Here is a 14801-nt window from a genome sequence, read left to right as displayed (position 1 = left end):
TTGTGGATTGATAAGAAGAAGAAGATTTCAGGGAATTCAGTACACCATTTGATCGAGGGATTGTTGTTAAACTGACTTAACCACAAATTATAGAACAACTAGAACCTGTTGAGATTCCAAGTGAATATTTGAAGATATTCATGTCTCATACAACTTCTTCAATCATGTTCCCAATTGGAGATATTAGGGGTGATGCACCTATGAAGCCTATTCCTCTCACAACATTAGCTAACTTTCATGGTCTTTCTTCTGAACATCTGGACACATTACTGTATGAATTTTATTTTTTCGATCGGGGATATGACTATATTTCTGATGCACAAAAATTGAAGATATTCCTTGACACTTTGAAGGGAACAACTTTGAGACGGTTCATGGGTTTAGTAGGGAAATATATTACTACACGGGATGATATGAAGATTACTTTCCTCGAAAAGTATCAAGACTACTACAAATCTCGAGATGTTAAGGAAGCAATCTTTAAGATTATGCAGAAAGAGGATCATAGCATGGAGGACTTTATGGAACATTTCCAATACAAATTGCAGAGATCATGCCATAGTGATATGGATAAGGACATCTTGAAAAAAAAAAATATCCGGGCACTAAGAGAGGAATATTTGGAACTTTTGAACATAGTAGGAAAGGGAGACATATCAACAGAAGATTTTGACACCATCTGTGGATTGTGCACTAAGTGTTCACGTGGAGATGCAAGGTAGAGGCAAGGGATCTGAAGATTTTGACACCATCTGTGGATTGTGCACTAAGTGTTCATGTGGAGATGCAAGGCAGATTCAAGGGATCTGAACCCTCAATACATCCAGCGGTGGAGTTACGAAAGAAGAAATTGGAAATTTTCTATATAACTTGAGGACTGATATCTTGAGCACATTATCCTCACATATGGATGTTTTATAGGTGAAATAGAAGCATATGGAAGTAGAGAAGGCCATATCCATATTCTACCCTCAATGAAGGAAGAAGAACTCACTGAAGGAATGTCCATTGAATATTGTCCAGATCTGTGTGATATGTGAACTTGTCCATTCCACTAGTACCTATCCATCTCTTCTTGGGTTGAAGGCAGTTTTTCAGGGAGAAAATGAAGAAGTAGGTCATCTGTATTTCATGGGATCAAGGAAACCATGGCAACCACGACCACAGAAAATGAATCAAGGTATGCCTCAAGAACCTTCTGACTATTTTGGTAATTTGAATTTCGGGCCTTAGTCTGTACCTTTTTCATCTTCATGGCTGCAGTCTTGTCAATATCCAATGCCTTGGCAAAAATGGTTCCCTCAGTCTCGTCCAACTACTTAATGGTCCCAAAATTGGTGTGGACGTCCTCCTCCTTTAGGACAGATCTCCAATCCTATGCCACAACAATAGTTACAACTACCATCTAATGCCTCCACTAGTAATCATCCTTTTCTTCCACAACTTCTTGTTCAATCAAATCGAAATCCAAACAATAGGGGGGCTCAACAGGTTGAGACACTCAACCTTCATACATATAGTATTACCACTATAGAATGTAATGAATTAAATCTCCAGTCCGGTCGAGTGGTAAATACTTAGACTTCACCAACAATTGTTTAACATACTGATGCAGGAGCATCAAGACCACATTTTCATTTGTAAATATGTGATAAAACGGGGTATGACAATTTTAATATTTTATTAATTAATTTGTTATTAAAATAGGAGAAGGTGAGGATTTTGTAAATATCCTTTTATTAATTAAGAGGATATGAGAGAATTTGGTTAAGGATATGAATGGATAAGATTCTAGATAATAGGGTTTGTTGAGATATTCTAGTGGTGTTGAGATATTAAGGGGATTGAGCATTTAATTAGTTCATTTTTAAAAATTGTATAAATAGGAAGGGGTTTTGAGAGAAAAAGACATTGAGATTGTGAGAGAGTGTGAGTGATTGAGAGTTGGTTTTGAACAGCCAAGGCTGTAAGCCTTTGGCAATTTGTAAAGGGCCAAATGATCGAAATTCAGGCCAAATTAGGAGGTTTTATGTAAGTAGTGTGTGTTTTGAATACAATATTTGATTTTCTGCAGTTATGCCATTATTGAGTTTGCGCGAGATTGAACTTGTGTGTTTAACGAATCAAAGGAAATTCGATCCTTTTGAAATTTTGGAATATTAACGTTGTAAGAGAATTGCGTTTTAGTCTCTACGAAAGAAGTTTAATCTTACAGAATCTTATTAAAACTGTTTGATAAAGTCAACCGAATCAATTAGGTTCGATGTTCAATTGATAGTTACGCAGGCAGGGAGAAAGTATTCTCGCCTTTCTGGGTTCGATTGGTCTATATATCCTGGGTAAGAGAAACGAAATTTATCCATGAGTTTGTAATGAATTGCATGTATTGATCTGTGGAATGGAGATTCAATGTTTTATATTACAGATCCAATTCAGGAGTGCGTTAAGGAGAATCCCGGATCGATTCTCATTTCTGTTATGAATTGTATGATGGAGCGCTATTCTCATTAAATGTTAATGGTATTCTGCCTGCAAAATAAGAATTAATTTGTGAATGAATTGCGGAATTCATATAACGTGGTTAAGAACTGGGGCATGTTAAATTGTGTGAACCATGGTGAATTCTATTGGAGCGATGTCAGTCCTGGCATAGATTGAATTAATGGTGAATCAAAGGTGTAGTTTGTCATCAAATGAGGCATTTGATTTAAACAAATTGATAAATTGTAATGTGACAACGCACAGAGGGAGGCACTGACATTTATGTCAGATTGTGTTGGGGTAGGCGTAGGACTGTTATTTCAAATACTGTTGATCTTATTTGGAATTCGATGAAAAACGATTTTAATTGCTGAGTCCAGATTCATGTGAAGAAGTTTAAACAAGCAACCTAGCAAATTTATGACAAGCGTGCAGAGGCGATGAGGATGCATTGAAGCAGTGAAATGATGGCTGAAGGATATGATGACAGTAGAGAAAATTCCATGCTAAGAGTTACAAAAGCTGGAACAAATCTGAATCACTGGTATGTATAAGTGGCGCAGCGTTTTAAACTGTATCTATTGTGAATAAATTAAACAAGTGATATCGACTTATGTCAAATACAATGAATCATTGGGTTTCATGTATGGAGAAGTTCTGGCTTAGAATAATAGGACAGTCGACACATAGATGTCAGAAATGTTTGAATGGAACGCTGTGTAATGATTGTATTGATAATTGAAAGTCTCAATTGGTAATCAGAGGTAAGAGAGCACAGGACTGTATTCCTGTAACTCTGTTTATTCATTGGAATGCAATTAGAACCGGGTTTAATAACTGTGTCCAGTAGCAGTGACTGGAGAAAAGTGTATATATGTATTGGAACTTAGTGTTCGAAAAAACAAGTGCCGAGAAGCCTGATTTGAATGCAGAATACTGTGATAGGGAACAGATATATCATAGAGAAATTTGGTAGGCGTTGGGCAAGGTAGTAAATTTGATCAGATGTTGAAAGTACTATCGAAGAATGGTAAGTAACAAATGCATGGTTTTTGATTGGGTTTTTATCAAACCGATTCAGATGTTTAATAACAGAATCAATGTCCTTGGTGAATAGCGGTGCAGTAATGGAATCTTAAAACAATTATTGAAACCATGAACAGATATGAAATGAGTGCATTCATTGAAAAGGGGTCGAACTGGGTTGTTAATATGGAATTCACTGGTTCTATAATTATTGGTTAAAATTTAATAAAGCTTTTAAATGAATGATTTGGAATTGGCCATTGGGGGTGTTTGATTGGGCATTAACTGAGATGTATTTTGTACAGTCTCAAGGAGATCCTAGGTATTGCAGGCTTGGCCTGCGTCAATTTGGTATCAGAGCTTGGCTCTGTTGAAATAAAGATGTTTATTTTCTAAATAAGGACAAGAAGGTTTGTTGAACTGAAATGTATTTTTGAATGTGTGATGAATGATGAAGATCATATTTTAAATCTAATATGTAGCATACACAATTGCAAGTGAACAGGATTGCAGTGAAGGAAATTGCAGAATCGAATGAAGGACGAGATTAGGCAGGTGAGATGATTTTCTGATTTGAAATTTATGATTGAGGTTTATGGTTGCAGAGAAGATGATGGAAGTGAACCTGAAATTCAGCTAGAGGCTAGATAGGGAGGACAATTGCACTGTCCTGAAGAGAAAGGTGAGTTGAAGAGATAGCCTAAAGAAAGAGTAGAGAGAGTGCTCAAGGGTTCCAGAGGCAGTGAACCAAGTACTTACCAAAAGATTAAGTGAGGAGAGCTTGGTGAGGTAAGGCGCAGCAAAGGAGATTGTTGTCATAAAGGCTATTGCAACTCGTGGTGAGTGAGAAACTCATGAAGGAAATGATCATGGAGGATCAGAGAAGAGGTTTAGAGGAATGCCACAGCGGTAGGATGAGTGATGAGGTCAGAGAAAGAGAGATTGCAGTAATGAAAGTACAATTTCAGGTACTAGAGGAATGGCTACAAGAGCAGGAAAATCAGAATAGAGGTTGGATCTTTCCACTGAAGGGAAAGAGAATGATTTGGCGACAATTGCAGAGGAGGTTGAGGCAAATTGTGATTGCCTTGTTGAAAAAGGAGCTTAGAGTTCTTGAACCAGAGATGGAATTTGAAGATTCCACACGCATATTTGTTCAGAAGGATGTGTTGGAGGAAGCAGTCAAGACTGAAAAGTCTTGTGGTTTTAAAACTGACAAGTTGTGTATGTTTGTAGGTACAGTACAAGGAGATGAGCAAGCTTTAGAGTTTGTTCAAGAAGAATTGAATCTGAAGGCTGTTCAGATCAATGATGAGATGGAAAGATCTCAGGAGGAGATGAAGACGAAGGAGTCTACTCAGAATGTTGGTGCAGAGAGAGAAAAACCAGCGGATGATTGGTCAAGAGCTGGTGAAGGTATGGAAAATCATGTGAAGTTTCCAAGTTCTACTCCTAATGAAGTTGTTGAGTTGTACAGGAAACTAGATCTCCAGAGAAGAGAATTGGAGAGACAGAGGACTTATGTGCAGGATAATTTGCTGGGGAAGCAAGGCAGGAAAGTTTTCATGAAGGACAGTCATGAAGCAGATGATGGTAAGAAGGCAAGACTAGCTGGCAGTCTCATGGTGAATGCAAATCAGCATACTGATGTGGTGACAGAGGAGTTGGAAAGGAACTCAGAGCAGCATACTGAAGTGTTGCCAAAGAAAGCTGAGGAAAAAACCAGTGAAGATTTTCTGAGTCCTGAAGAAGACTTGGAGCTGCAGATGACTGAATCGACAAGTGAGTGTTATGATTTTGATGCTGACCATTTGATTGTGTTTACAGATGATGTAGAAGACAATCCATCATTTGGGATTGTCTTGGAAGAAGAAGAACTGTTGCAGGTAGAGGATGAGACAGTCATGTCTCATAAGCAGAGGTTTGTTACCGTGGGTGACAAGAAAGAGTTGGCTTGTCTGTATAGCGAAGAGAAGACTGGTGGACAAAATTTTGGAGCTGCTACAGTAGTACAGGATGAAGCTGCAGTGTTTGCAAAACTTGATTGGATTGCCAGAATCAATCAAGATGATGATGGACAATTACTGAAGATTGTCGAAAGGGAAGATGGAAGCTATGCTGGAGTTAATTTGCAGCATGTCGATGAAATGCTGAAATGTTTACCAGAGACATTTGAACCTGAGGAAGAAGTTGCAGGCATTGAAATGAATTCGCTTGAAGTTGTGAAAGGTACAGATGAAATTGTAGGTGACACGCAAAAGAATGTTGCAGTGGGACAGGAAGTTTGGGAGGTCGCAACATTTATGGTAGCAACATGTGGAGCAACATCCATAGTGACAGCTAGAGCAACATGTGGGGCGACATTTATGGTGACAACTGAGGCAACACTGACAACAGTAACATCTATGGGGGCACTGAAGCGTTACGGTTTTTATTATAACAATTGTTTTGTGAATACAAGTTTTATTAAAGATGTTGGGGAAAGTCTGTTAGATAGAGAAATTGAACTAATAAGGCGGATGATGATGAAAGAATCTCGGAAGAGGCCAGCAGCAGTAAAACAAAGGAGAAGCAGCAAAAGAAAGGCAACAAAAGATTGTGAGAGCACAGACAGTGGAGCGATGCAACATAAAGTGTGGAAACCTGGAGAAGAATATCACAAAGAAGCAGTGACAAGTAGAAAGTTACAACACAAGATATGGGATCCAGGCATACACATATCCGAACACATGATCAGGCGATCATGTTTAATTTCAACGTTGGGATTCTGATGCAGGAGCATCAAGACCATCTTTTCATTTGTAAATATGTGATAGAAGGGGGTGTGACAATTTTAATATTTTATTAATTAATTTGTTATTAAAATAGGAGAAGGTGAGGATTTTGTAAATATCCTTTTATTAATTAAGAGGATATGAGAGAATTTGGTTAAGGATAAGAAGGGATAAGATTCTAGATAATAGGGTTTGTTGAGATATTCTAGTGGTGTTGAGATATTAAGGGGATTGAGCATTTAATTAGTTCATTTTTAAAAATTGTATAAATAGGAAGGGGTTTTGAGAGAAAAAGACATTGAGATTGTGAGAGAGTGTGAGTGATTGAGAGTTGGTTTTGAACAGCCAAGGCTGTAAGCCTTTGGCAATTTGTAAAGGGCCAAATGATCAAAATTCAGGTCAAAGTAGGAGGTTTTATGTAAGTAGTGTGTGTTTTGAATACAGTATTTGATTTTCTGCAGTTATGCCATTATTGAGTTTGCGTGAGATTGAACTTGTGTGTTTAACGAATCAAAGGAAATTCGATCCTTTTGAAATTCTGGAATATTAATGCTGTAAGGGAATTGCGTTTTAGTCTTTGCGAAAGAAGCTTAATCTTACAGAATCTTATTAAAACTGTTTGATAAAGTCAACATAATCAATTAGGTTCGATCTTCAATTGATAGTTACGCAGGCAGGGAGAAAGTATTCTCGCCTTTCTGGGTTCGATTAGTCTATATATCCTGGGTAAGAGAAATGAAATTGATCCATTAGTTTGTAATGAATTGCATGTATTGATCTGTGGAATGGAGATTCGATGTTTTATATTACAGATTCAATTCAGGAGTGCGTTAAGGAGAATCCCGGATCGATTCTCATTTCTGTTATGAATTGTATGATGGAGCGCTATTCTCATTAAATGTTAATGGTATTCTGCCTGCAAAATAAGAATTAATTTGTGAATGAATTGCGGAATTCATATAACGTGGTTAAGAACTGGGGCGTGTTAAATTGTGTGAACCATGGTGAATTCTATTGGAGCGATGTCAGTCTTGGCATAGATTGACTTAATGGTGAATCGAAGGTGTAGTTTGTCATCAAATGAGGCATTTGATTTAAAAAAATTGATAAATTGTAATGTGACAACGCACAGAGGGAAGCACTGACATTTATGTCAGATTGTGTTGGGGTAGGCATAGGACTGTTATTTCAAATACTGTTCATCTTATTTGGAATTCGATGAAAAACGATTTTAATTACTTAGTCCAGATTCATGTGAAGGAGTTTAAAAAAGCAACCTGGAAAATTTATGACAAGCGTGCAGAGGCAATGATGATGCATTGAAGCAGTGAAATGATGGCTGAAGGATACGATGACAGCAGAGCAAGTTCCACGCTAAGAGTTACAAAAGCTGGAATAAATCTGAATCACTGGTATGTATAAGTGGCGCAGCGTTTTAAACTGTATCTATTGTGAATAAATTAAACAAGTGATATCGACTTATGTCAAATACAATGAATCATTGGGTTTCATGTATGGAGAAGTTCTAGCTTAGAAGAATAGGACAGTCAACACATAGATGTCAGAAATGTTTGAATGGAACGTTGTGTAATGATTGTATTGATAATTGAAAGTCTCAATTGGTAATCAGAGGTAAGAGAGCACAGGACTGTATTCTTGTAACTCTGTTTATTCATTAGAATGCAATTAGAACCGGGTTTAATAACTGTGTCCAGTAGCAGTGACTGGAGAAAAGTGTATATATGTATTGGAACTTAGTGTTCGAAAAAAACAAGTGCCGAGAAGCCTGATTTGAATGCAGAATACTGTGATAGGGAACAGATATATCATAGAGAAATTTGGTAGGCATTGGGCAAGGCAGTAAATTTGATCAGATGTTGAAAGTACTATCGGAGAATGGTAAGTAACAAATGCATGGTTTTTGATTGGGTTTTTATCAAACCGATTCAGATGTTTAATAACAGAATCGATGTCCTTGGTGAATAGCGGCACAGTAATGGAATCTTAAAACAATTATTGAAACCATGAACATATATGAAATGAGTGCATTCATTGAAAAGGGGTCGAACTGGGTTGTTAATATGGAATTCACTGGTTCTATAATTATTGGTTAAAATTTAATAAAGCTTTTACATGAATGATTTGGAATTGGCCATTGGGGGTGTTTGATTGGGCATTAACTGAGATGTATTTTGTACAGTCTCAAGGAGATCCTGGGTATTGCAGGCTTGGCCTGCGTCACATACTGAAGATGAAGTCCCAGAACCAAAACCTAGGAATTTTGTTGGAACAACCAGGGATGAATCAATAGAAGTTCCTTTGGAACAAAAACCCCCTTCTCAAACAATTGTTACTAGAGGATGTCAGACTAGTCCACCTTATCCTAAGACACTATCCGTGAGAAAACAGAGTCCTCATCCTGAATTTGATTTCTTATGGGAATTACAAAATTTATTTGTAAAAATCTCGTTACTTCATGCTATGAAGTACGTATTGATTTATGCCAAAACAATAAAATAATATTGCTCTAAGAAAGATGGAACAAAACAAAACGATCCACTCACTATTCACGTTATGGGAAAATGATCAGATATAATGTTGGTGAAGCCTATACATGTTAAGTACGGAGATCCAGGGAACCCAATTCTTATAGTATATATTAATGGGGTTGATATCGTAAATGTGATGGTAGACTTGGAGGCAACAGTTAATGTTATTACTATTGCAACTGTGACTACCTTGGGTCTGTGAAACCTTAAACCAACTCCCACCGTCCTAGAATTGGTAGATTAGTCTACTATAAGGCTGGTAGGGAAGTTGGAATACATAACTATTCCAGTAGACTCATTGCAATAACTTGTTGATCTTTTAGTATTACATACCCAATCCCTAGCTGGTGGGAATCCTTTTATTTTATGAAGACCTTGGCTTGTGACCACAGGCGCTTACATTGGGTGTCGGTCACGACATATGGTAATATCCATTGGGGATGTTACAAAGAATCTTATTCTTTATCCCCCTACATAGACGAGTTCATCAAATAAACCATGATTTACATTAACACAAAGACCTCTATCAGTGAAAGGGGTCCTCTGTTTTAACGATGAAACAAAATATGATGCCATTAGTACTTTTATCAGTAGCCACACCTCCATTTCTAACTCAACCTGCTAGCTATTTGAATGTGTTATGAGTTGCAATGTTCAGGATGCCATTGAACCAGAGACTGAAGTTGAAAGCATTCATATAATTCTACCCTGTAACAGTATTCCTGTAGAAATTGAACCAAGGAAGATATTGAATGTTAATCCTAATATTTCACCTTCCGAGTCTCAACAATTACTAAAAGTCCTTCAGGAACATAAAGGAGCCTTCACTTGGGAATATACAAACATTAAAGTGATCCCTGCTAATGTATGTACTCATCTCGTATACATTAAAGAAGAATGTCATCCTATTAGGAAACCACAGAGAAGAATGAATCCTTCTTTAAAGAACATTGTCAAAGACAAATTACAGAAACTATTGGATGGGGGATTTATTTACCCAATCATGGATAGTGAATGGGTATCCCCACAAGTCATTGTTCGGAAAAATAATGGCAAGTGGAAAATTTGTGTTGATTATAAGGAATTAAATAAAGCAACTTAGAAGTATCATTTTCCCTCTCCTTTTATTGACCAAGTCCTTGATACATTAGCCAGAAGAAGTTCTTGTTCTTTTAGGACAAATTTAGTGGGTACAACCAAATCCAAATAGCTCCTGGGGATCAAGATAAAACTACCTTCTCATGCCCTTAGGGAACCTTTGCATACCAAGTCCTCCCATTTGGTCTCTGTAATGCACCTACTACCTTTCAGCGGGCCATATTGGGGATTTGTTTTGATCTAGTGAATGATATTGTTGAAATCTACATGGATGACTTCACCCCATATGGGGATTATTTTGAGGAAGGTATAAGGAACTTAGAGAAAGTACTTAAAATATGTAAGAAAACACCTATTTCTCTTAGTACAATACAATTCCATATGATGATGAAGGAAGGAATAGTGTTGGGACATTTGCTTTCAGTTGTAGGAATTCGAGTTGATCCTGCCAAGGTAGAGGTAATATTAAATTTTCCTACACCTAAGACACCAACACATGTATGTAGTTTGATTGGTTATGCTGGCTATTATATATGTTTTATAAAAAAAATTCTAAGATAGAATTTCCACTCTTTCAAATGCTACCTAAGAATACAAAGTTTGTGTGGATAGATGAATGTGAAACAACCTTTCTAAAAATCAAAGAACTAGTTTGTAAAGATTCGATACTATGTGGTCGTGAATCGAAGCTCCTATTTCATATATCCACAGATGTTTCTCACACAATAGTAGGGGTAGTCTTGGGACAATAGGGGGACAAGAAACCGTATGCAATTTATTACGTCAGCAAGAATTTGACTCCTACTAAATTGAACCATATGGTAACTAAAAAAGCATTTTTGGCTATTATTTATGCTATTAATAAGTTTCAGCATTACATTATAGGGTATCCCACTTTCATGCACACTGATCGTATTACGAAATGGTTATTATTAATTCAATAATTTGATATTACCATTGTAGATAAGCCACGGAAAGATAATGTATTTGTAGGTTTCCTGTCTAGGATGGATACTAGTGATGAAAGTGCGCTTATAGAGGATAGTTTTCTAGATGAACATATTTTTGCAATTTCTACTCACACTCTGTGGTATGCAAATATTTCTCACTATCTTGCTACAGGAAAAGTACCTCAACACTTACCATACAGAGAGCAGTGAAGGATTATTCATCATAGTGCCCGCTATTCATGGATAGAGGGATACCTCTTTTATACAGGACCTGATCAACAAATACGTCACTGCATAGGTGAAGATGACATCTATGATGTCTTGAACGTTGCTCATGATGGCCCCTGTGGAGGGAATTTTGCAGATATGAGGACAAGTCATCAGATGTGAGAGATGGGGTACTATTGGCCCTCTATTTTTCGTGATGCAAGGAAATATGTCCAAGGGTGAAATAGTTGATAGTGGATGGGACAGCCTGGTCGGTCAAATGAGATGTCATTACATCCTCAACTAGTTCTTGAGCCCTTTAAGAAATGGGCTATCGACTTCATTGGGCCATTCGATCCATCCTCACATCATAAAGTCAACATTCTGGTTTGCATGTTTTATGTGACAGAGTGGGTAGAGGCCAAGGTTGTTGTGAAAGCAACATAACATGTTGTGTCATATTTCTTGTTCGAATAAATTTTCGCTCGGTATGGAGCTCCTAGAGAGATATTTTCAATTGGAGGGGTACAATTCACATCACATCTGATAGCAGGACTTATGAAGAAGTATGGAATCAAGCACAGGGTGACATCTCCATATCATCCTCAGGTGAATGGTTAAGTCGAGAGTACAAATAAAGTGTTGGAGAATATAATTATGAAGGCTATCAAAAACCATCGTCGAAACCAGGCTGAAAAGCTTCTTGAGGCAATTTGGGCGTATAGAACAACATGTTGGAACAAAATAGGATTTTCAGCATACAAGATTGTCAATGGGAAATCCCCTTTGTTTCCAGTGGAATTTGAAATTAAGATGCTCAGGACAACCCTTGAAGTGGGTCTAGATATTTCTGAAGCCCAGAAACACCAACTAGAACATTTAAATGAGTTGGATGAATTTCGTTTGGTAGTTGTCCAGAACACTACTGCAATTCAGCAGCATTGAACTAAACATCATGTTAAATTTATCAAGAAAAAATTGTTTCAAAGAGGAGATTGGGCGTTGCTCTATGACTCTCAATTCAATGATTTTAAGGTAAACTCTGCTCTAGATGGATGGGACGATATGAAGTTGACATGATGTTTGATAATGGGATTTTTAGACTCATAACAATCGATGAGGCACATACTCCCATGATTTTGGATGGGCATTGCCTCAGATTGTATCACCGTCCAATCTCCAAGGACACCTTTATTAAACATCTCTCTGATAATTTTTGGTTTTGAAATTGTCAATGAAAATAACTCATCCTCTGCACCTCTTTCTTAATGTGTGTGTGTGTGTGTGTGTAATAAAATCATGTTACAACTCTATCATTATTTTTCTTACAAATACTTTGTTGGTGTTGTTATGCCACTAGTGTTGTTACTCCTCTGGTGATGATACTCTGCGAATTTTGATTTCGTGTAAGTACTTCACTCGTGATGTTACTCCACTGGTGTTGTTACTCCTCTAGTATTGTTACTCTTCAAATGTTGATTTCGCCTAAGTACTTCACTAGTGTTTTTACTCCATTCGTCGTGATTTCGTTTAAGTACACTGGTGTTGTTACTCCTCTGGTGTTGTTACTATGTTTGTCACAATTTCGTCTAAGTACACTGGTGTTGTTACTCCTCCAGTGTTGTTACTACGTTCATCACAATTTTGTCTAAGTATAGTGGTGTTGTTAATCCTCTGGTGTTGTTACTCCTCCGATGTTATTTCTCTGTAAAGTTAAGTCACGAGGTAAGTCCCCAACTGACTTCATTGATTTTATTGACATTTCACCTATGGCATGACTAGACATGACCATGAACGGTCATCCCTTAGTTGGGGGGAGGTACTATATTGACTTTAAACATGTTGTATTTAACAACAACAATGATTCACCATCATTTTTGTTGAACCTCATGCCAACTCTTACACTCGACATCAACATTTTGATCCCCACCAGGTTAGTGTCAAATTGAAAGTATGCATATATTATATATTTGTTTAACGATTTTATTGCCTAAAGAATTTACACCTCTCAATACTTCTATGCGAAGGTGTGTTGTTTTAAACCGCGTAAGAGGTTAGTAATAAATGACAGTCTTGCTCTCTCTACTTTATGGAATAGCATTTGACCTCTTAAGGGTGGATCTCATCTCTCGGTCGCATTTATCATCTCTGAACAACATAATATGTATTTAAAATAACATCCAAAAGGACGAAATAATCATGTACGCTCTCAAAGGTGTCAGTAGTTAATGTTAATTAGATGATGGAATTAGGTTTGAAAAAAAGATATCGAAGGATGCAAGATGCCATTTATTTATTTTACTTTTTATTTTTTTCACAAGTATTCATGATTGAATTATGAATACAACTTAATTTCCCTCACTATTATATTTTTTTCCTTCTAAATCACAACTCAATCTGCAGTGGAAGTTCTCGGTTAGTTTACTTTTCTATTTCTTTGTTCAACCCTTTTCTCTATAAATAGAAGTGAGATGTCTAACAACTACATGCACATGAGCAGGGACATTTGCAGTTTCCATTTGCCTCTCAAATCAAATTAGTTGCAGCAATACTCTAGTGAGATCTAAGTTGTGTAAGCTCCACGTTTCTTTGCTTATATATATATATATATATATATATATATATATATATATATATATATATATATATATATATATATATATATATATATATATATATATATTTATATACTATATTATGTTAATTTCATAGATTGATTAATCCATTGTGGTGTTTTGAATAAGGGAAGGATTATTTAACGAAATGAATTCAACAGTTCTGAAATGGATGCTGTTGGAACCAGCCATAAGCTTTCCAAACCGCTGAAAGGAAGCGTCAAAAAATAAAAGACAAGAGGAAGACGAGAAATAGAGAGATGAAAACGGCCCTAGAGAATAGTGGATAGTGAAGGGGGCGTGGAGTAATTTTTGGTGTTAATGGATAGAATCGAACAAACGAAGAAACTCAAAAAGAAAGAGCATGAATTTCAGTGGCAGTAGTATATGCACAGGAGGAGGTATTAACGCAGAAGTTGTTATGAAACCAGCTCAAGAAAAGATAGAAAATATAGATCAACGCCTTAGAATTCAGCCTCTTCGAGGGGGCAACCTCCTTTACATTACATAAATGAACAATTCTTTGATGATACAAATGACAAAACCTCCTTTCTATATATAGGAGTCTAAGGAGTCACAATATAATCCAGCCGACCTAACAATAATAATATAAAGCCACAAAAATAACAATAGAGGGATTCTATGGGGCACAGAAATAACATGGGGGTAATAGGGGCACAACAATATAAATAAGGGGTATAACTACAATAGTAATGGGGTAATCACTAGTATTATAGGGACCCAACATGCCCCTCTCGTTCAAAAAAGTGTTGTCCTCAACGCTTGAGTAGTTCCGGATACTTCTGCATAAAATTCTCATCCTCCCATGTGGAATCTTCAGCGGATAAGTTCTTCCACTTGATAAGATACTCTGAAATTGCTTGATTTTGTAGCTGTCGAGTTCTTGTTTCTGTGACTGCTTCTGGTTCCAATATAATTTTTCCTTCCTCATCAAGTTCTGGCAATATTGTTTCACTGGGAGCTTGTCGCCTATAACCTTCTTTAAACATGAAACATGGAAAACTGGGTGCAATCGAGAAGCTGCAGGAAGCTCCAATTTGTATGCCATAGTACCAATCTTTTGCAACACCTTGTACGGAC

Source organism: Pinus tabuliformis, chromosome 9 (assembly GCF_031772625.1).
Source record: "Pinus tabuliformis cultivar Carrire ecotype Pingquan chromosome 9, CPIR1, whole genome shotgun sequence".
NCBI classification, from domain to species: Eukaryota; Viridiplantae; Streptophyta; class Pinopsida; order Pinales; family Pinaceae; genus Pinus; species Pinus tabuliformis.
Note: the sequence above shows the minus strand (reverse complement) of the source record.